The following is a 22,373-nucleotide window of genomic DNA, read 5'->3' as shown; positions in this document are numbered from 1 at the left end:
GTTATTTATCATGAAAGTCCCAAGTCTTCTCATGGGTGTGGAGATAGGCCGAACCCATTAAAACCTTTCAGCTCACAAGGATAGTGTCTTATTATTAAGGCAACTTCAGAGATGCCCACATGTTGAATGTTTCATGAGAAAGTAAGTAGTTTATAAATAAGTGTCCTACAGGGTAGCAGATTTTTTAAAAAAAAAACGCAGTAAGGCCTGCTCTCAGGACTTTTCCATTTTCATTTACATTTTTGGAGCAAGGGAAGAATTAGTTCTCTAGAAGGAGGATCCCACTTCTAGCCTCTCAAACTTGTAACCTACTGTGGCTCTGTGACAGAGCTTTCCTTGGCAGGTCAATCATAAATTGCAAAAAATGGGAATAACTATTTCTTCCTTTCCTGCCTCCGCAAAATGTTCGGCTTTGTTTAAAAGCCTGATTCTCAACCATGTGCCAAAGGATGCTTTCTCTACCTAAAGTAGAATCTGAAAGATTATAGACCCAAATCCTTGAAAATAATTCCATAGAGGCAACATCCATGGTGGGCGAATGTTTTCTAGATCACTAAAACCTAGTGTAAAGGTACGCTTGCAGATGAACTTTTCTAAAACGTATTATTGAAATCACTAAAAACTCAATGACTGCGGAGGAACAGAAGAATTATTCTCATGTAGGTGGGTTGCACTGAGGCCGTAACAATGCTGCTGAAAGTCAGGAATCCTCTTCTTTAAGGTAAATATCCATCTAAATCTAAACGTAGGTGTAAGCCAGTGTAAGCTGACCTTTTTTTTTTTTAAGTTCATTAGCATTATTAGGCCATCCCTCTGACAACTCAAGCATTTTGTTGTCAGTTATGAATGTGTCATTTCTGGGGATTATTGATTTTCACAGGAGATGTAATTCTACATTTTGTAAATTGGCTTAATTGTCCTGACATCTTCCACCAATGGGAAAGGAAGAAAAGAGGACACACACATCCTCGATCTAAAGCAGGGATTTCCATCAGCTGTGCATCCTTCTCTTGTCAATCCTGTGGTCAGGATCTGGAGCACAGACATTGTACACAAACTGCCTAATTGTGAGGTTCTCAGCAATCAAAGTGATTTTTTTTTTTTTTTAAGGACAACATAATTGGGCTCAAAACCTGCAATTCTAACGTACACACACATGGCCAAGGATCTGGAAGGAACGATGAGGTTGTAACATCTTTAGAGCAAATTGTTGAAATAGGGAGTTGAAAAAACACAGAACATCTTTTTCTTCATCTGGTGTTCACAAGTCTGTCCATGTCAGCAACTTGGTCTCAAGACAGTCAAAACAGAGCCCTTGAGTTGACCTCATTCCCTCAAAGCTTGCTGCTCTGCCACTCGGGGATCAACATTTTGGTGAATTTTTAAAAGTTTTATTTCTGAGGGCAGAGATCAGGGGAGACCGTAAATGCCCTGCCACACTGATTGGTGGGTTGCTTTCTTCCTTTTTCAAGTTTCGTGGAAACATGGTGGCCCTCCCTGTATAGATTTTCAAAGATCTTCTGTCTGCATGCCCTTGGAAAATGAAAAAAAGAAAAAAAGGGAAAGAAAAAGAAATAGCAAAGTCTCTGTGGCACGTAGCCAGAGTTGGCTTTAGAAAGTTGCTAATTTTGAACTCCCTTCTCCCCATTAAGACCGTGTAAGAATTATGCACACAAGGCTGAGGCTTTTCTCTGCTTAGAAAACATCTGCATTCAATTAGAAATATGCCTGAGTGTCGTGTTAATTCTGCAGAACCAAACAAAGTCATTTTTGTTTAAACTCTTTCCGTACTACGAGGATGAGAGGTTACAGGAGAAAAAGGAAAAAAAAACAAAAAACAAAAAACAAGCAGTAGAACAAAACTGCCATGTTGTCCCTAAAGGGACCTAAGAGGCAAATAAGAAGTTCCTTCTCCTTGAGAATATAGACTCTGCCATTTTTTTCCAGAATTTTCTTCTCTGCCATTTCTCTCTTGGGGATTGGAGGTGGGAGGAAGCCTACTCTTTCCTCTAAAAATGCACCTCTTGAAGCAATGGAAGTGATGAATCACTAAATTCTACACCTGAAACCAATTTTACCGTATATGTTAACTAACTAGAATTTAAATAAAAACTTGAAATAAAAAAAAAATAAAAAAATAAAAATAAAGCCATGGAACATTCTCCAGATTCCTCCAAAATGAATTTGCCCAAAGAGTTGATGTGTTTGGCAAATGAGCAGTAGCATTTTATTTTTAATTTTGTGGAAAGCCATACAAATCAAAAACTATATTTGCAGTCCATTGCATGCATTTCACATCACTTTCACAGTTACTAAATATAATCAGTGTGCTGACCTCAAATATACTAAAAACAACGATTTCTGTTGAGACCCCCATCTCGCGGTGAACATCGGTACCCATGCCTGCTTTTTGTTCCCATCAGTAACACTGTTTCTACTGGAGTTTGAGTTCATCGCTCTCAAAGAAGTCTTAGGCTAACCATAGATTTAGTTTCCACACAAGCGCACTGGAGCTTCACGTTGGTGAAGCTGATGGTCCCTAGAAAAGGAGACTTCATTTATTCCTTTGAGCTCTTAAAGTTAGGTCTTACTGTTTCTCAGGTAGGAAAGGCAGATGAAGACCCTACTTTTGTTGGATTGCGTGTTGAGGGATAGGACTCAGCCCTTAATCCCCAGCACCCAAGACTGCCTTCCGTTTCTTTCAAGCAGGTAAAAATATTTCAATCTCTGCTGTTTAATCCTTATCAAAATGCGAGCTGTGAAGAAATGTTTGCGGATGGACACTTGATGGGCATGCTAAATATTTATTCTTTCATGTATTTTGACTCTATCTTTGGATCAAACCAAAGAACTGGGCATTGTACCAAAATGTTTTGCCATCTTTTTGGTTTTCACTAAATTGTCCAGTAACTTTTTGCCAGTTGTCTGTATTGAAAACACCATAAGGAACAGCCCAAAAAAATGTGTCATTATACTTACCGTAGGATTATTTCTATTACATTTTTTGATACTTGTTTATGAGAAGCCATGAGAGAAATTTCTCGGATTTGGAGTTTGGGGTATTTTTTTCCTGAATTATGGTTTTCTCTGTTGTTTTTATTTTTGAGTCTTAGAAACACTGTGATTCTTGTAACTGATACTAGGTCCCTTTTTGCTTTAACTGCTAAAAGCTTTGAGGCCAAATTCGTGACTTGCCTTTAGTAACCACGGTGTGTCCATTCCATGTATTTATATTTCTATATATCAGGGGTTAATTAGAGCAGCGCCTGAGCAACCCCCTTACTCTGTCTCTCTCAACTGTTTTTTTAAATCTTTTTTATGTTTATCTTTGTAAACTCTGGCAATGCCTTTGTGGAAAAGAGTCAGAGAATTTATAAGTAAGTAAATAAGTAAATCTAGGTTAAGCCCTGATGTTGAAGTGCAAGACTATTGAACCGAAGCCTTACTTGTGAGTTCGTGCTATGTAATAGTTATACAAAACTATTTAATTTTTGTGTGATGTTTATACCAGACCACTTTTTGTTTCATGTCCAAAATGTTAAAGAGCGAATGAGATGAAAAAGTCAATTCTGAAGGCATAAGAAACTCAAGTACAACATCTGAAATGATTATATAATTGGCAAAAGGACATAAAAGAATAAGAAACAAATTAAGATTACTTGACTTTAAGGGGGGAAATGATGATAAAGAAATTAAATAATAGTATTCGAGATGTCAGCCATCGTGACAACTGTTGTCTATCTCTTTAGAAAATAAAGCCTATGTAAAAATAAGAGGAATTAAGCTTTGAAGTCTGAAATGCCATTCCATTCCATTGCAAAGATGGTGTTGTGTGCTTAAATAATATTTTACTTGAGAACTTTGTGCTGGAATTTGCCCATTACCTTCCGTGTTATCTCCGTTTGCTGGAGTCTTGCTAGTGTTGTCACCATGTTTATAAGCATGAAAGAAGTGTACGACTGAAGCACAAGGGAGTTAAAATGTTCACATTATTCTACTCGTCTTCAGATGTGAAAAGATAGGCCCAATCTCTTGACTATGGTCCAAACTGATTTTTCTTTAGTTTTTAGGAAGAAGAAGATGGCGATGTAAGCTCTAGCCTAAAGAGAAAAAAGAAGAAGAAAAATGATAAATATTAAATATACAGTCCATGTTTTTGTGTCTGCTCTACTGTCTTTATATATTATATATAATATATATACTGTCTATAATATATATATATATATATATATATATATATGCTGTCTTTAGATTTTAGAGTGCAGAGAGATAGATTCATATTATTGAAAATAAATAATAAGAGCAGAGATGAAGGTCAGGTCCATATTGCCATACCCTCTCTGAATTTCCCTCACAGAGGTATATTTTGATCCAACGGCAAGAGAGAGAAAGCCCAAGTGGCTGCTGGTGAAGCTGACATTAGTGATGAAACATGCAGAGGCCACAGAGTTCCCACCATTTTGTCCAATCACAAAGGACTATTCTATTTCTCACTAAAAATTCCTTCTGTCTTCCCACTGTCTCGTAATATTTCATTAAATATTGAAATGAAAAGGGAAAATGGAGTATCAGTTATTTAGCTCTTTCCAAAATCTGCAAGTACTGGTCCTATGCCACCCAAACTCCATTTCTATATGATATCAAAAAGGGATTTTTGCTAAAGAAATAATTGGTGTATAAGCAAAAAGCCATCACCTATCTTAACATGGAAAGTGGTGTTTAGTAGACAAGTATTTAAATTCATATCTTCCTGGAGACTGAGGTAACCACAAAAAACTATCACTTAAATGACTTATCCCACTTTATCTCCAACAACAATCTAGGAAGTATTACCTAGTAATTGTATATGTCCCTTTATATTTTTCAAGGAATACTAATATTTCATCCTGAATCCATCTTTTTTTTTTTTAAAGATTTTATTTATTTATTCGACAGAGATAGAGACAGCCAGCGAGAGAGGGAACACAAGCAGGGGGAGTGGGAGAGGAAGAAGCAGGCTCATAGCGGAGGAGCCTGATGTGGGGCTCGATCCCATAACGCCGGGATCACGCCCTGAGCCGAAGGCAGACGCTTAACCGCTGTGCCACTCAGGTGCCCCCATCCCGAATCCATCTTAACACAAAAATTTTTACAATTTATGGAGAAGGGTAAGAACAGTAGTGGGGGGAGAACACTGAGAGGCAAGAAGATATCAAATCTTTCATGTTTCCTATGTGAATTTTTTTTGTCATGAGTTGCCCTAAATTTGCCATTATTCCCCACGTTAGTACTACCTGGGTAAATTATGGCTTACATGGCCCTCCACTTGAAACGAAAAGTAGATTGCATGGCAGACTTGAATTATCCTCTAATATTGCATGATATATGATCTATCTGGATGGGAAACTATGGTATATATTTCATAGTTATGATTTCCAAGGTATCAAACTCCTCATTATCTTCCCGTGCTAGCCAGCTATAAATGCCAAAACACTCTAGCTTCTAGTATGCGCTTTTTGAAACTTATGGTCCTATGCTCTGTGTATGTTTAGCATTTTACGGTGCTGCATGATATAGAAATGTCATAATACTTTATCAAAACCCCAGCAAGACTATTGACAGTATAGGTTTCATTTAATTTCTGGATACAGCAGACGTTCTTTGGCATTTTCTGTATAATATAATAAACACCAAATGCAGTGCTTAAAATGAATATTTAAAAAATCAATCAGGCTTGAAATTTAATTTTATCTAATTGGCTTGCTATATTCTAACAAAATTGAATGACATAAAAGTTTCACCTACCCTATATAATTTCATATTTTCTCCAATCATAAAAATAGATTTTTTTCTCTTTTAACTTCCTTTGATATGATCTTTTAATTTACTAAGTTTACTTAACCCTCTCTTATATAGGCTGAAGAAAGTGTGTATCATCAACCCAGGGTAGTAATCACACGTGCAATATAATTTTACATCAGCCACTCTATTCATGCTTCGTTTCTGCTGTGAATCTCCAAGACAATTAAAGCACTTGAGGAGGACTTTGGTGCAGATGGCAAGAACTGGTTGTTTTTTATATACACATTCCTGGAATTGGCTGAGCTAGGAGATATGTACACCATCTCTTCTGCTCCCCTAGAACCTTCTGGAATTAGGCATCTCACCTTTGGTTCATTCTCAGACAGAAAGGAGCCATTAGCATGACTCACACCACAGAAAATATTACCAATGTCTCCAAGAACAAGTAGGTCTCAACGAAAAATATGAAAGCAACAACTGCAGGTGGCTTTTAAGCAGACCACGGAGGGAACTATATTTTTTACATGTAGTAAGTATGTCTGCTTGAAAAAATAAATCTGTGGAAGTAGAAGAATATCTACATACAAACCCCCAGAAGAGTATGAAGCTCATGTGTGTTTCTGATTAGCTAACATTTCTGATTTAGCATACTGACATGGCTGTGTTTCCTTAGCCAGCTGGGTTTATTGAGTTTTTTCTTAAAATTAAAAAAAAAAGACAAAAAGTGCATTTGCTGAAACCATTTTATTATTGCTATTTTACCATCATACCAAATAATTACTTTGCTGGTGTTTTCTCTTTTCATTTCTTTCAAATAGTAATATTACTATAAACTTATATCCAGAAACCACAAGGTAATGAAAATTCAAACATGTTGAGCCTGACCAATTATCAAACATTGCAAACCACAGTTAACATATTCAGGACAGGTAAGAAACATCTCCCTGCCAATCCTACTGTGTAAACACAGTAAACTCTTGGAATTCTCCTGCTTAATGTAGAAAATAAGTTTGAAAATGTCATTACCCAAGGATCTTTTTAAAATCCTGAGACTCAACACAGGGCTGAAAACTCTCCCAACCAATTCTCTATTATTGTCTAAGATGGTTCAGCCAGTTAATTGGTTGGCACAGGGAAACATGGGTCACCGTGTTTTCCTCAGAACGAAAATTTCTGTGATGAGCCAGACAAACTAAATGAGTTTATGGAACTAAAACGATAGCCTTAAGGTATGCTGGTTGTCCAAGCCTCTAATGGTATGACTAGACAAAACACTTTGAGAAACAAAGTCCATAGATCCCTCCCTCACCAAGATTTTGCCCTGACCAGTATCACTAACAATCCCGAGAGCCCATGTTTCTGGTTTATTTAATTAAGAAAATTCTTATTTAGCTCTAAGGACTTCGGTTGAAATTCTGCAACTGAAAATTATAGATAAAACGAAAAGGACTGTGCGCAGACAGTGTAAGAAAATTATTTTCTCTCCACTGACTTCATGTAGCTGTTTTTGGACTAACTGGGAATGTCTCAGTTTTACCCATGTATCTGATCCACGTTCAGATTAATCCTACTGTTGTGATTTATGATGCCCTCGGTTTCATATTTACTGCTAGCTCAGACTAATAAGCCCTCTCTGGACCAGTGCCATGACGCGAGGTCAACGCCCAGTTAATCACGCCACTGTGTTTCCATACATTTTGCCCTCTGAATTATCTACAATGATAATTGATTAAAAACACATCTTGTATGATGTCATTTTTTTAAAAGGAGCAAATTCAATTTTTCAAAGAAAGCTTGTTTTAGGTTTGTACAAGACTCTTGGAACATCTTAAATCATCTTATTAAATACGTTTGCATTCGTCTAAATATATATATATTTAGAATCAGCATTAATCACCATTAAAGTTTCTTCTTAGTCTCCACTTGTAAAACCACAGTGCTTTGAGTTCCAAATGTCAGCAAGAACTAGATCATATCATAGCATAAAGATAGAGAGAAGTATATGGACAATTTTATTTTTGACATAGTATTTCACACTACATAAATCTATTCTTCATATTCCACATTTTATTGAGAGTAACCATTTTTCTTTTTTTTGTAAATCACATTAAAATGTTCAGGATAACAGCATTACAATGTAGGATATTATATGTACTACTGATTTTTCAGTGTTGAGACTGATTTCTAGTAAATCTTTCCACATAATGCATAAATAGTGTATTCCCCCCCTTAAGAGAATGCCTTATCTTATTTTGCAATTTTCTACCATATTCAGCAGATCGTAGAAGGAGAAAGTCCATTTTGGACGCATCTTTTCCAAGTAATCCAGACCATTTCAAATGCTGCAGATGTATAAAGATACTGCCAAAATATGAAACCGGGAAACAAAAGGTTTTGTATCTATTTCTGATTTTCTACATCCTGACCTTAGGAGAGCTGCTTTGCTTTTGTGCCTATGTTCCTTAGAGTAAATATGACCTCTGTGTACTGACAACCCCAAATATATTACATTACGAAGATAATTATGAAGTTTAGCCACTGGCTGCCAGAAACGATCAGATCCACGAATACTGCGTGGCTGGTTTAACTACATTTATATTGTTTACATGGCACAAAATTAAAAGAACAAAGAGAACAAATCCATGTTCTATTGGCTTAGGGGTCTGCAGGAGTGCCTTGAGCGAATAGTTTTTAAATCAAACTGAAGAAATTCTTTTTGGAAAGGGGATTGAGTATGAGGAAGATGTGGGAGAAATTAAAAAGAGAAAATAGAGAAGTAGACCTATGCAGAGAGTACTGGGAAAAGTCCACCAGTAATGCAACATTGGCCCCACTATTGGCCTTCGTTTTCAAAATTTTTTTTGCTTTATGTCCATATTCAAACTCACCATTGCTTATTTTTGTAAAAACTATTAGCTCTGGGTAAGCCAGCAATCGTAGGCAAACCTTGATCGCTAGTATCAATGTATATTTTCCCTTGTTTGACTTTGTTTTATCTGCAAAATGACTGTTAGGTATTGATGACAAAAACTATCCTATGTTAATGGCTCCATGCACTCTACATTGCCATTTCTTTTTGTTTTTCCTTTCAAAGATCTGTTTTGTTTTACAGAGAGAGAGAGAGAGAGAGAGAGACAGCACAAGCAGGAGGGGTAGAGGGAGAAAGAGAGAGAATCTTAAGCAGACTCTGCAATGAGCTCGGAGCCTGATGTGGGGCTGATCTCATGACCCTGAAAAAACAACCTGAACCAAAACCAAGAGTTGGCTGCTTAACTGACTGTGCCAGCCAGGCATTCCTCCATTGCCATTTCTGTAGCAAACCCATTTCATATTATAAAGTCATTTAACTTGAGGCTCATAATATACAACTACATATACCATCATCTAATTGCTATCCTCTTTCTACGGAGTTCTCGGTTAGACCCCCATACTTACAGGGAACTGAGCAAATGTACCTCCAAGTTTCCGTCCTTCTCTCTGGATCTACAGTAACTCTTCAAATCTCAATTTACCATTTGGATCATTCAGTCAAAACCCTAGTTATTTCATCCCTGAGATGAATTACCTGAGACTTCAGTTTTAGTAAATCTGAGTTCTAAGATGATCTTTTCTGCTAATTCTATGGATTACTTGAGATTTGGAGGCCTTAGTTATTTCCTGATTAATAAGAGAATAGCTTGGGTTGGATGATCGCTAAAGTCCAGTCAATTTAAAGTTGTACTGATAACCTTCCTTGCCCAAATTTTCCTTCCTCCTTTTATCTCCATTTTGTCACACAATCCTATCAATCACCCCCAACTCCACCAGTATGAAAAACATAGCATTGTCTTTTCCCTTGTCTACAACCAATCCACCATTAGCTAGGTTGCATCTAATTTCATAGTATAGCTAATATCTGTTCCTAAAATATTATGATCCACTCTCATACTGGGTTCAAATATAAAGTCATTGTCCCCATCTCATGTCCCTGGCTAGCTCTGAGGAATACACTAATCCACATTGACCAACTGACCCATCCTCCATCCACCAGCAACCCACTCATTAACAGGTCCAACTTTAAGAGTCAGAGATATGTCTTCATAACTTCTGACCTTCAAGCCTGCCTCAGCATCTCCCATCTAATTGTCATTCCTCAATCCAACTTCCAGAATGTAGTTAAAGTGACAGATTTTTCCTCCTAAACCTTAATGAATACAACTGATAGTGAATACTCAAATTATCTGTTAGGTTTTGTTATTCAACTCAAGAATGTTAAGCAAACAGAGCTCATAGATCACCCTTTCAAGAATCTTGCCCAACTCTGGAGGAATCTCCAAGCTTTATTTCACTGGTCAATGACACATCACTGCCGCAGAAACCGTCATCCAATGTAAATGTGAATATTTTTTTTCTTTATTAAAGCAACATTTTAAATTCAACAAGTCATCAGTTTTGAAGCTTACTTTAAAGCATGGGTGAGCCCTGCACAGAACGAGCATGAGGATGGCTATGAATCCACTGATAAGGACTCAGGCCAGATGCTGCAAAAGAAGTTGAGTCAGCGGAACATCCCAGTCTCTGAGACTTTCTATTCTTTGCCATTAAAAATCTTGCTCAAACCAAATATTTTTCACCAGTCATTGGCATGGCTCTTTCTGCCAGTTTCTCAAGTTTCTGTTAGCAATTAGCTTGTATCAGTGGTTCCAAAGCCTGTTTATTTGAAAATCCCACAGCAATTTCCAAGTCCCCAGGGATCCAGTTTCACTTGTGGAACTAGAAACTTCGAATTAATGCAAACTTGGCCACCATCAATCTTCTCCACACTTCCAGAAATGACTCTAACTTCTTAAAAACTAGGGGTTCCATAGAGATTGGGTTAAATACTCCCAGGCAGCAAATGCAGGAAAGAATTTTTAAAGATTTCTTCTAGCTGGTGAACACATACACAGACTCATAGAATCTGTTCTCTCTGGAATATAAAGCCTCAGCAGCACATTCCCTCTTGTACAGCACTTTTGACCTCAGTGTAAACTCCACTGTATCTTTTTTGTTTTTATCATGTATGTGTGTGTGTGTTTTAATGTGTGTATTTGGGGATGAGTTTATGTGTATATGTATGTGTGCACGTGTGTGCGTGCATGTGCTTTAATTGGTTTTTTTTTTTTGAGAACTGTTATGCTTCAAGAAGCTTGCCAACCCCACCCACTCCTTTTCCTTTACAGTATTTTTTCCCCAAATCTAAAAGTCTGATAAAAATAAACTCTTGTCTCAAACCTAGTGTAACAATTTAAATTGGAGGTAAAACCAAGAATCTGAAATTCACCAACCCAGAGGTTGGGCCTCATTAGTTACCCAAATAAAACTGGGCTTCATGGTTGCTAAGTGGACCTGGCTTTCAAAGGAATATAGCCTGGAAAACAAAAATTAAAACCGGATCATCAACTATCTACATTGAATCACAGGACATACGAAAGTCCCAGTATAGGTACATGCAGTACTAATGCACGGGATATTATCCCCTCACTGTCGCCCCAAAAGTATTCACTGGAAATTCTGAAATTATCTTACCCACAATGCAACCCTGAAACAGAGGATTCTTACCTACAGCCAGTACAGGCATCCTTCTTTCTCTTTTCTCTCTCAGTTCTTGTTAAACTTATTCTAGTGCATGTTAACCAGGCCTCTATAACTTAATATTTTTTCCTTATTAACTAGAATATTACAAATAAATTTACTTCATCTTGACATGCCCCAAAAGTCTCATTCCATTACGCAATCATTGCAAAGTCCAAAATCTCATCTATGTCTCATCTCAAAAGTGCCAAATTTTGGGGCACCTGGGTGGCTCAGTTGGCTAATCATTCAACTTGATTTCAGCTCAGGTCATGATCTCAAGGTTGTGAGGTTGAAACCTGTGTTAGGCTCTGCACTCAGCAGGGTGTCTGTTTGAGATTCTCTCTCCCTCTCCTTCTGCCCACCAGCTGCCCACCCCCTGATGGCACACACGTGATCTCTCTCTCTTTCTCTCGCTCTCTCTCTCAAAAAAAAAAAAAAGTGCCAAATTTCATCATTTAAAACAAGTCTGGGTGTAATCTATCCTGAGGTACAATTTGTCTGGAAACTGAAGATATGTTATCTTTTGACAAAATACAAAAGGGCAGAGTGCACACAGGATAAGAGTTAGAGATATTCTTACTCAAAATGAGAGAAAATGGGACACACAAAAAAATAGGACTCACTAGACTAGTCCAAAGCACTTTCAAAATCTAGTCAACCAGACTCCATTGGGTTTCAAGTCCAAGGAGCAACACCACGTGGCCCAGCTTCACCTGTTGAGTAATTCTTACTTTTTCATGAAAATCAATGAACACAATACACTGTATCAATAGAATAACAAACAAAGCACACACGATTATCTCGACTGGAGCAGGACAAATATTTTGACAAAATTTAACACTGTGTCATGATAAAAATGCTTAAAAAACTAGACATAGAAGGAAACTTCAATTAAAAGGACTGTCTGTGGAAAAACCACAGCTAAGGCCATAGTTATTGAGGGAAGACCAAACACTGTTTCCCTAAGATCAGGAACAAGCCAAGATGTCCATTCTTGCCACTTCTTTAAGGCCAGAGCAATTAGACAAGAAAAAGAATAAAAGCTATTCTGATTGGGGAAAAGAAATGAATATCTCTATTTGCGGATGGTGTTCTCTTGTATGTAAAAATCCTAAGAAATCCTCTGAAAAATGATTAGAACTAATGAATGTATTCAGCAAGGTTTGGGGATACAAAGTCAGTGTACAAAAATCAATCGCAACTCTATACTAGCAATGAGTAATCTGAAAATAAAATTAAGAAAACAATTACATTTATAATAACATCAAAATGAATATAATACTCAGAAATAAATTTTTCTAAAGCAGTGCAAGGCTTATACACTAAAAATTACTAAACATCATCAAAAACAAAAACAATATAAATGATTGGAAATACATCCCATGCTCAGATTGGAAAACATAAAATGGTAATATTCTCCAAATTGATACACAGAGCCAGTACAATCCCTACCAAAAATCCCAGCTGATTTTTATTTTATTTTGTTTTGTTAATTTGTTCAAGAAATTGACAAACTGATCCCCAAATTTATATGGAAAATCAGGAATCCAAAATAGCTGAACTACCTTGAAAAAAAATGGAGGATTCACATTTTTTTTTTAAATTTTAGAAATTACTGTATAGCTACAGTAACCAAGACAGTGTCGTAGTAGGGAATAAAATTGAGAGTCTGGAAATAAAACCATACATTAATCATTAGTTCATTTTTGGCAAGAGAGCCAGAACAATTCAAGGAAGAAAAGTCTTCTTAATGAATCGTGCTGGGACACCTGTATATCCACAGGCAAGAGAATGAAGTTGCAACCCTTATTTCACACTATATACATAAATTAACTCATATTAGACCATAACCTCAAATTACAGAGATAAAACTATATAATTCTTAGCATAAAACATAAGAATGAATTTTCATGACTTTGGACTAGGATCATTAGATGTTAGATAGAACATCGAAAGTACTGTTGCAGGATGTGATAAATAAGACGGGACTGCCAGTTGAGTGGTGAACTGGACCCAGACACTTGGAGGCTCTTCACCCTCTTCCCTGTCCTTGGATCATGGGTTCCACTTACCTTTCCTGCTCGCAGAGGCTGCTCCACGGACATAACCTTGAAAGAGTTACCTGGTGTTAAAAACACATATATGGTATATGTAACTGAGCCCAGTTAGGACCTCTTTATAAACTTTTAAGATATGGTGGGCAGGTGCACCGTTCCACTGGTTTGCTGGGATGAGTCCCACAACGGGCTCCTTGCTCAGCGGGGAGCCTGCTGCTCCCTCTGCTTGCTGTTTCCGCTGCTTGTGTGCACGTGCTCTCTCTCTCTGATAAATAAATAAAATCTTTTAAAAAATGAAATGAAATGAAATGAAATAAAATAAAATAATATAAAATTTATATCTGAGGGGCTCCTGGGTGGCTCAGTCGGTTGAGCACCTGACTCTTGATTTAGGCTCAGGTCATGATCTCAGGGTCGTGAGATCGAGCCCTGCATTGGGTACACCCTCAGCAGAGAGTCCACTTCTCCCTCTCCCTCTCTCTCTCCCTCTGCCTTGCGGCGCACACGCTCGCGCACTCCCTCTCAAATAAATAAATAAATAAAATCTTAAAAAAAAAACCTGCAACAATAAAAAGATGACCCAATTTTGAAAAGGACAAAAGACTTGATTAGATATGTTTCAAAAACATGTAAGTGGCCAAGAAATACATTAAAACACACACACACACACACACACACACACACACAATGGTCATCATTAATGCAAGTCAAAACCACCGGAGATACACCTTCAGACCTACTGAGGACGGCTAAAGTTTTACAAGAGACAGATAATCACAAGCGGTAGCCAGGCTGCAGAGAAAGCCAAACCCTGTGCACTGCTAGCAGGAACCTAAAATGGAATACCTCTGTGGAAAACAGTTTAGTGGTTCCTCAAAAGGTTAAACATTGAGATACCACAAGACCTAGCAATCTCCACTGTACATATTTACACAAGAGAATTAAAAACATATGTTCGCATAAAAACTTGGACAGGAATATCCATGGCAGCATTATTCATAATAGTCAAAGAGTAGAAATAACCAAATATCCATCAACTGGAGAATGGATAAGCAAACTCATAAATTCACCCAGTGGAATATTATTTAGCCGTAATAATGAAGTAATGGCACTTTCTATGACATGGATGTCCCCTGTAAATGTCATGCTAAGTTTAAAAGCCAGACACATAAAGACCACCTATTGTATGATTTCAAGTATACGAAATGTTCAGAATCGGCAAATCCCATAAAGAAAGGAAGAAGATTAGTGTTTGCCGTAGTTTGAGGGTAGGGGGAAACAGACAGGGAATTTTGTTTGGGGTGATTAAAATGTCTAAAAATTATTAGAAGTGCTATAAAGCTCTATATTAAAAAGTACAGAATTGGACACTTTAGGATGGATTTCATGGTATGTGAATTACATCTTGAGGAAGCAATTTTTTAAAAAACTCAATCTTCCAAAGGATGTTATGCCCAGTTATGATGATTTCTGTCATTGTTGTGTGCATTCGGTATTGAGTATCTTGGTTTTGCTCCCCCAGAAGCCCCACACCCCCCGTTTGCACTGCTCTGTGCTTTCGAGGACACATTAACTGACTTCTTGTCCTCTGGCTTTTTGCCGAGTGAATCAGTGGAGACTCTAGACAAGGGATGGCAGAAGAGGAAGAGAGGAAGGTCGAGCAGGTGTCCTAGTTCACCCTGCTGGGCCTTGTGATTGTTCAGTCTTTCCACCAAAGGCCACAGCCTGCCAGAGGCTCTCTTTCTAGATCCATTTTCTGGGTTCTTGGTCATAGCTTGCTCCCATTACCTTGCGGCTTATGGATGGTAAGTTTCCTTAGGCTGCTTGCTCTGGAATACTGAAGCTAGCTTGGTGATGTCCCTACACCCGCCCGTGCATTTTAAACAGCACTCTTATTAAACGACCCCCTTCCGCCGCTCATCCTACCAATCCCTTGTTGATGTACTGTTTGGTTTAACTTGTTTTCATTTTGTTATATGCTTTAATTTCAGTCTCTCTGCTTTTTCATTTTCTTCTGTTTTAGTAGAGTATCCATTTCAACTTTGTTTTCAGCAGGGACTTTCCACGTAAGCATTCTATCTTTAACTCCATTTGAGATTAGCTTAATGTCTTAACAGCATATCTCATACTATATTAAACTATCAATTGTAGAACAAAATCATTTTTTAAAAGATTTTATTTATTTATTTGACAGAGATAGAGACAGCCAGCAAGAGAAGGAACACAAGCAGGGGGAGTGGGAGAGGAAGAGGCAGGCTCATAGCGGAGGAGCCTGATGTGGGGCTCGATCCCATAATGCCGGGATCACGCCCTGAGCCGAAGGCAGACGCTTAACCGCTGTGCCACCCAGGCACCCCAACAAAATTATTTTTGATCCCTCTTTCTTCAAGGCAGAAGGATTTGGCCCTTACCCACCTCTCTCCCTTTCTCTGTTGTAGTTAATTTACTTTGAGTTTGTGGAGTCTTTCTTCATTTTAAAAACATTTCATTTGTTTATTTATTTTATACTGGGTTTCACGGTCATTTATTATTGTTTCTTTAAACTCTTCGCTGCGCCTCATAATGATGTAACAGCAACAACTGAATGTCAGGAGGAGCTAGGTCATTCACATCAAAGGTCAAAGGGAAGGAAGGCATGCTTCATTTACCTTGGTTAAAATAATTTTTGATTGTCTTAATAAGTATAGTAAATCAAGGAAGAGGAAATAAGCTGACACCACTAGACAGCTGGGCCTTCGGAGATTTCTGAGATGGGCACATCTGGTAGGTAGTCAGATGAAGCCTAGAAATTCAAAGAGAAACTTCAGTTACTGTGTCATATTGTATTTCCAAGAGCAAGCATCCATTTTTCCTACATTGCAATGCAGCCACTTGGCTATTGTATATTTTATAATTTACTTCTTAAACTTCGTTCCACGAGCACCATGGACTGTAGTCAGTTTGGCCATTGGCCGCCATTACAAACACAGCATCGAACTGGGAACAAGGACAGATTCAGCCAAAGCCTGGAATCTCCGAGGCATAAATATCTATAACTTGAAGGCCAACATTTTTCTCCACCGCAACGTTTTCACAAAGTTGCCTTTTTAGCCCAAAAATTTAAATGATGACTTTTCTCTTCCTGCTTTGGTTTATTTTTGCTGTTTATGATATTCCTTGAGACATTCATTTTGAGTTGCTGTTCAAATTTTGTATGATTATTTATTTTCGGAGCCATCATCTTATCTCTCCCAATTCATTTAAGCTTTTTGAGACCACAGACCTTTTCATTCTATTTTATATACATCACACACCTAACAGCTCAATGCTGGAGACACAGAGATGTTCAATAAATATTTCTTATTTTGATTTATTAGAGCTCTTATTAGTTCTGTCTGCTTAGTCTGGTAGTGCATTCTCTTCTGTTTGGTATAAAGCAGACTGCACTTGATATACTTTGAAATGCAGTCCAGAATTAATAATCTCTGAGAAACCTGATATGCTTTTAAACTTCCCAGATCTCTTGTTAGAAAACTCAAGAGACTCTAAGCATCGACTTCTCATAATCTGTTACCTCATTTGGTGTACTTTCATATCTACAGCAACATCATGAGGTGAACAAGGGCTCCACAAATCTTTGGATTTGTTTAAAATTGGCATTTAATATGTATATTTTTTCTTTTTAAAAGCATTTGGGGAGAGTTCAGCTGCCAGGTCCCTCGAGCAAAATGGTTTTCTTGACACTGCTTCTGTGTTGTCTCAAGGCCATATATCTGGCCCTGTAACTTGAACACAGGAAAAGGAGGGGGAGGGAGAGAGACCTTCTGTTCATTCCCTGTGGCAATCCATTAGGATTCTAAATACTTGAATATTTTCAATTCATTAGGAGGCTTGGAGCTATTATGGAAGAAAACAATGTATAGAAATTTTAAAATAGTAAGTCAACCCCATATAAATCATGATGATGTTCCCAAGGATGGAGGTTTAAATCACATTCCCCCTTGATAAAGCTTTAATTGTATAAATAGCTCTGTGAAATCATTTCAACTGTTTTTTGCCCCCAATCTAAGGGTACATCTACACAGTTCATAAAAAATCATTGAAGAGTATTACTTTATCTCGGTATGTTTGAATATCCAGATGTTTGGCAGGAAGTAAAACAAACATCCAGATGATTGACTAGAATTTTAAATATTTCTTCCCAGTCTTGACCAAGAAGGAAAGAATGCAATTTACTTACCAGATAGTTCCATGTTTAATAATCCTATATTAATCAGAAAACCATCTTCGTGAAGAAAAGTAACTTAGAACTTTGTCTCAGATATTATTCCTAAAGGTACTGAAATGCAGAGCTGCTGTTGTCCTCCTGCCCCAGCATGGAGAGTGTCCTAGGAAGCCAGTCTCACATGTAGACTGGTGAAGGGGCGTTTCTTCTGTAGTTGCCGCATGTGTGCTCATGCTGAAATCACATCCTGTAGACGCCATGTTGATAAGTCCTATAGGAAAGTGCCTGGACACCCAGAGATAAGACTACCAAATGTATATGAATTCCAAATGCTAGTGTAGGGGAGGAAAATTTTTTTCTCTCCTCTTCCCGATTCTTTTGGCTGGTTTATTAATTAACAATTAATTAACATCCAAGACAGTTGAACAGGAGAAAAACAAATTTAATGTCACACACATGGGAGCCAGAAAGATATGAGGTTCAAGGGCAAAGTTGGGCAGTTGAGGCTTCCATGCCATCCTGAGCTAAGGAAAGAGGGGGATAGGAGTCTGGGGCTTCAAAGGGAAGGAGGGCAATTCACAGGAAGATGGGAAGAGCAAATGTTTGGTAAACAAATGTTTGCTATGCCAATGGGAGAGAGCGGGACACAGAAGAGGGCTTTGAACATACAGAGCCCTGTGGAGTTCCCCCCAGCTGACCACTCTGTAGTTGTCTGGTGATAGCTCTCCTCCTGGACCAGGCCCTCTAGCTAAATTCCTAGGGGCACTTAAGGGGGGAGGTTACAATCTCTTCCCAAGTCTTTTGGGCCTCTACTGTCTTCAGCTCAAAATAACCCACATGACAGCGTGGCACGTTCTGGGGTGGCATACTCTCATCCCCGTCAGTGGCAATCTCTGAGGTCATTTTGCTAGAAGTCGTTTTAAATAATTGGATGATTAATGGCCATAGCAATCCTAGGAACGACAAAAAGTCCATTTAAAAGACATTTTTGTTTGGAAAGAATTCTTCGTTTTTGTGAGCATTAAATTTCCTATTACTTTTTATATGTCGTCCAGCCCACTTTTACAATAATTGGGAGTATTAATTGACGGCACTGATAGGACTGTCATAAAATCTAATGACGACCGACATTCAAGACTGAATGTTATTTGTATCGTGAACTTTCTCCGGCTTGTCACTGTTCCTTCTCCGCCTGAAGCTGTAATTTTCCAGTGACCTTTGCCCAGACTGACCTATTGTTCACGGTTGTCACCAAAAAGGCCCTCATTCAGTTTATTTAGGGAATGATGGCAGGTAACTGTGAAATAACAAAAGAATGAATACCATTGATCACGGTGGATTTTTTTTTTCCACTGTTTTCAGCCACATGGTAAAAACAGGATGCTTCATTCTTGGGGACCAGTGGCTGGCATAACTTATCAAAGCTGCCTTTCCCCTTCCTCTGACTTTCCCCTTTGTTTCCTTGAGGGATGTAGAAATGACATCAAACTGTTCAAAATAGTTCTGACCTATTATGGATGACCAAAGAGATATTTGCTTTATTTTGGAGAAGAAATAATAGCTCTAACCTTTTGTTTTGTACAGAAAACAGACAAACAGGATATATTTTTTTTCACCGTCTCCAGGTTTTATCTCATCCTTTCCTGCTCTTTTGAAACAAAAGAAGTCAATTTTAAAAAGCAAAGAAGAATAAATAAATTTTAGAAAGAGAAGTTGCATTACAATTTCCCCTAGAAAAGTTCCAGTGACATCTTAGCCGCCATGACGGTAGACCTTGTTGTCCTAACAAATAAGGGAATCTAAATCATAACTATTTTAGGGACACAAGAAAAGGGAATGGAAATATCTCACATTTGTAAAATGAGTGGATTTCTTTAAAAAAAATAAATGTTAATATTTATCAGTGAGTTCAATTTGTACCAGGTAGTGTCTTCACTTTGCATCTTTGAGGACTGTCTTTCAAAGTTTCTCAGGCAGTAAGGTCAAGATCTCCTTATATTAAGAAAATTTCCTGGTAGCTATAACCTTGTTATTCAGTGGAACCAGTTCTGTAATACACTGCCCGACTTGAAACCCTCCTAAATCACATCACCCAGAAAAGCTGAGCTGTCCCAGAAAAGGCATCTAGTCATTTATAGGGGGGCAAACCCTCAATTCTGCCTTTGAGGCCCATCCTAAGTAACCCCCAAACATCCCTCTGCCTCCCGTGACAAGGCGAGTATCTGATTTCATGCATATGGGTTTAATCTCAACATTTTCCTTTACTGTAGTGCTGTCCAACTGAAATGTCTATAATGATGCAAAAAATAGTTCTTAATATTTGCACTGTCCAATATGGTAGTCTGTAGCTAATTATTACTATTAGGCACTTGAAATATAGCTAGTGCGTGTAAGAACTAGAATTTTTAATTTTCTGTAAGTTCCTTAGCTTAAATGTATGTATCTACAGGTGGCTAGTGACTATTATAGTGGATAATGCAGCTTCATAATTGCCTAGAATGTGTTTCTTGGTGCTGAATTCCTTAATGTATATTTAAGTAACAATATTTCTGATCCTTTATGCTGTTAAATGCAAAACAGGATAAGAAACATCTCAAACTGGGACAAGAATGTTGACTAGTTTTTGATAACGCTCCATGAAAAGCCTAAGTTTGGGCATTGCAAACGGAAGTCCCAAAGGCCATCTGTAGATTTATCATTGTACAGTCCAATTATTTTAGTTTTACATAAGTATAAACCATATGCAATGTTATAATAAGATATTGGCAGATATAATAATGTTTCAAAGAGCAATTTTCATAAGTTCTCAGAACTAGTCAACAAACACACTTATCTCTACATAAACAAGAGTAGATAGGAAAATTTGCTAGTGCTATTTATGTGATGTTTAATTGAATGTGTCAAGTGCAGCACATCTTAAAGATGGCACCAGCTTAAGATTGGGGAGAACATTTTTTGAATAAAGAGTACCCTGGACTATTCTTTTTTTTTTTTAATCTTAATTTTTTTTTTAAGATTTTATTTATTTGACAGAGATAGAGACAGCCAGCGAGAGAGGGAACACAAGCAGGGGGAGTGGGAGAGGAAGAAGCAGGCTCATAGAGGAAGAGCCCGATGTGGAGCTCGATCCCATAACGCCGGGCTCATGCCCTGAGCCGAAGGCAGACGCTTAACCGCTGTGCCACCCAGGCGCTCCACCCTGGACTTTTCTGAGCCTCCTCTTGCACACGTGTAAGGTATACATGAGTTTGGAGCTAGGAAATGGAGACTATATTTGAGGACATTTTCTGGAAGAGAGTGGTGTTTCTCTCCCAACCCGAAGGAGGGAAATGAGGATGTCCCTTACTTTAGGAGAATGAGGCTTTAAAGAAATCACCAAAATGAGCCCTGCCTCCTCAGCACGTCCCCTTTGCAAAAGGAAATTACAGAGGACTGGTGACCAAGTCAACCTAGAGATGCATAAAAAGCTGACAGAGAAAGGGTGGTACTCACCCGCAAAGACTTCACTGTGAAGGACGACTCCATGTTTCCCCTAGATAAACCCTTGAGTTCAAAAGGGCCATCTGGCAGAGGGACATCAGAAGTACCCCTGGAGTCCTAGGGCATTTGCCATGCTGCAGGGAACTAGGTTGGCAAGTTCCTTAGATGGGGCGTGGGGGAGGGGGGGCGTGGAGGAGGAGTGAAATGCAGGAGAAGCACTGAGGTCTCCAAAGAATTCACAAGTCTCAGGAGGAAATAAGTTTTAAACTCCTGCCAAGCCCTAGAACGCTGACACTAGCTCTGGGAGAGTTCTTGTTAATTGAAGGGCTTTCCTCTCAGCTTGCCTTGTGTCCCTGCGTCAGGGGGTCGGACACAGCAGGAACCATATGGAGGGGGGAAAGGTCAGGGAGCTGAGGAAGGAAGGAAGCTGCCACCAGTTCTTTCCCTCCAGGTCATCTTTCCCACCTGTGGAAGCCTGAGGGGAGGGGTGGGATAGGGGAGGGGTGGAGTGGGGGAGGGTGTGGGGCACGTAGTGCTTGGGGGGGGGTGCGTTGGGGGGGGGACGGGGAGAGGCCTTCGTACCAAACCAGGTTTGCATTTTGAGTCTTACAATGGGTGGGAAGTTTTAGTCCAGAAGCGGTTCAAGCCCTGGGTAAAATTTTTGCTATGCCAATATGGCGATATTGAAACAGATGGACACTTCAGTTTTTTGACCCAGGGCTTTGGGGGGAGGTGTTGTAGGAAGTAAAAAAAGGATATTTCTCCTTGCCGACAGGATTGGAGTCATTTCAAACTAGATATAAGACTTTAAACAAGGAGATTGTGCTAACAGTACAATTTAGGAGTACCTTAAATAACCAATAAATATTGGAAGATTCAAGACTCAAATGAGTTATTTCTGCATGTATATATTCCTTTTCCTTATTCATTAATACAACAGCATATATTAATTCCTGTCTTATACTATGTGAAAAGCTTTGTTCTAGAGCGAAGTTTTGCTGATAGGCTAAGCATATCCTGGTAACTTCCCAGAGGGAAATGAGAACAATACTCATGTATATAGGATCACCTGCTTCAGAGAGGAAGTGTATCTGACAAATGCAAACCAGGTCCTAAACCTGAAGCAAAGAAGGCAAATTTCCTTCAATGTAAATCTTCCGCACAGATATTAATGGCTTTATTTATAACGGATTGACGAATCACCAAACTTGCTTGAATGGACCTTACTACTCATTCAGCCCAACTTAGACAACGTA

General features: G+C 38.4%; 1 long non-coding RNA gene across 1 annotated transcript; it reads right to left on the bottom strand.

Annotated features, from left to right (window-relative positions):
- Window positions 1-15,736: 15,736 nt before the first annotated feature.
- Window positions 15,737-21,402, bottom strand: LOC103678377. Its single transcript, XR_572672.2, has 3 exons — window positions 21,130-21,402; window positions 17,653-17,884; window positions 15,737-16,215 (listed from the first exon to the last, which is right to left on the bottom strand). It is a non-coding gene; the product is annotated as an uncharacterized LOC103678377 (long non-coding RNA).
- Between the last annotated feature and the right edge of the window lie 971 nt (window positions 21,403-22,373).

Source organism: Ursus maritimus, unplaced genomic scaffold, assembly GCF_017311325.1.
Source record: "Ursus maritimus isolate PB19 unplaced genomic scaffold, ASM1731132v1 scaffold_30, whole genome shotgun sequence".
Taxonomy (NCBI): domain Eukaryota; kingdom Metazoa; phylum Chordata; class Mammalia; order Carnivora; family Ursidae; genus Ursus; species Ursus maritimus.
The sequence above is the reverse complement of the archived record's forward strand: the minus strand, read 5'-3'. Positions and strand labels throughout refer to the sequence as shown.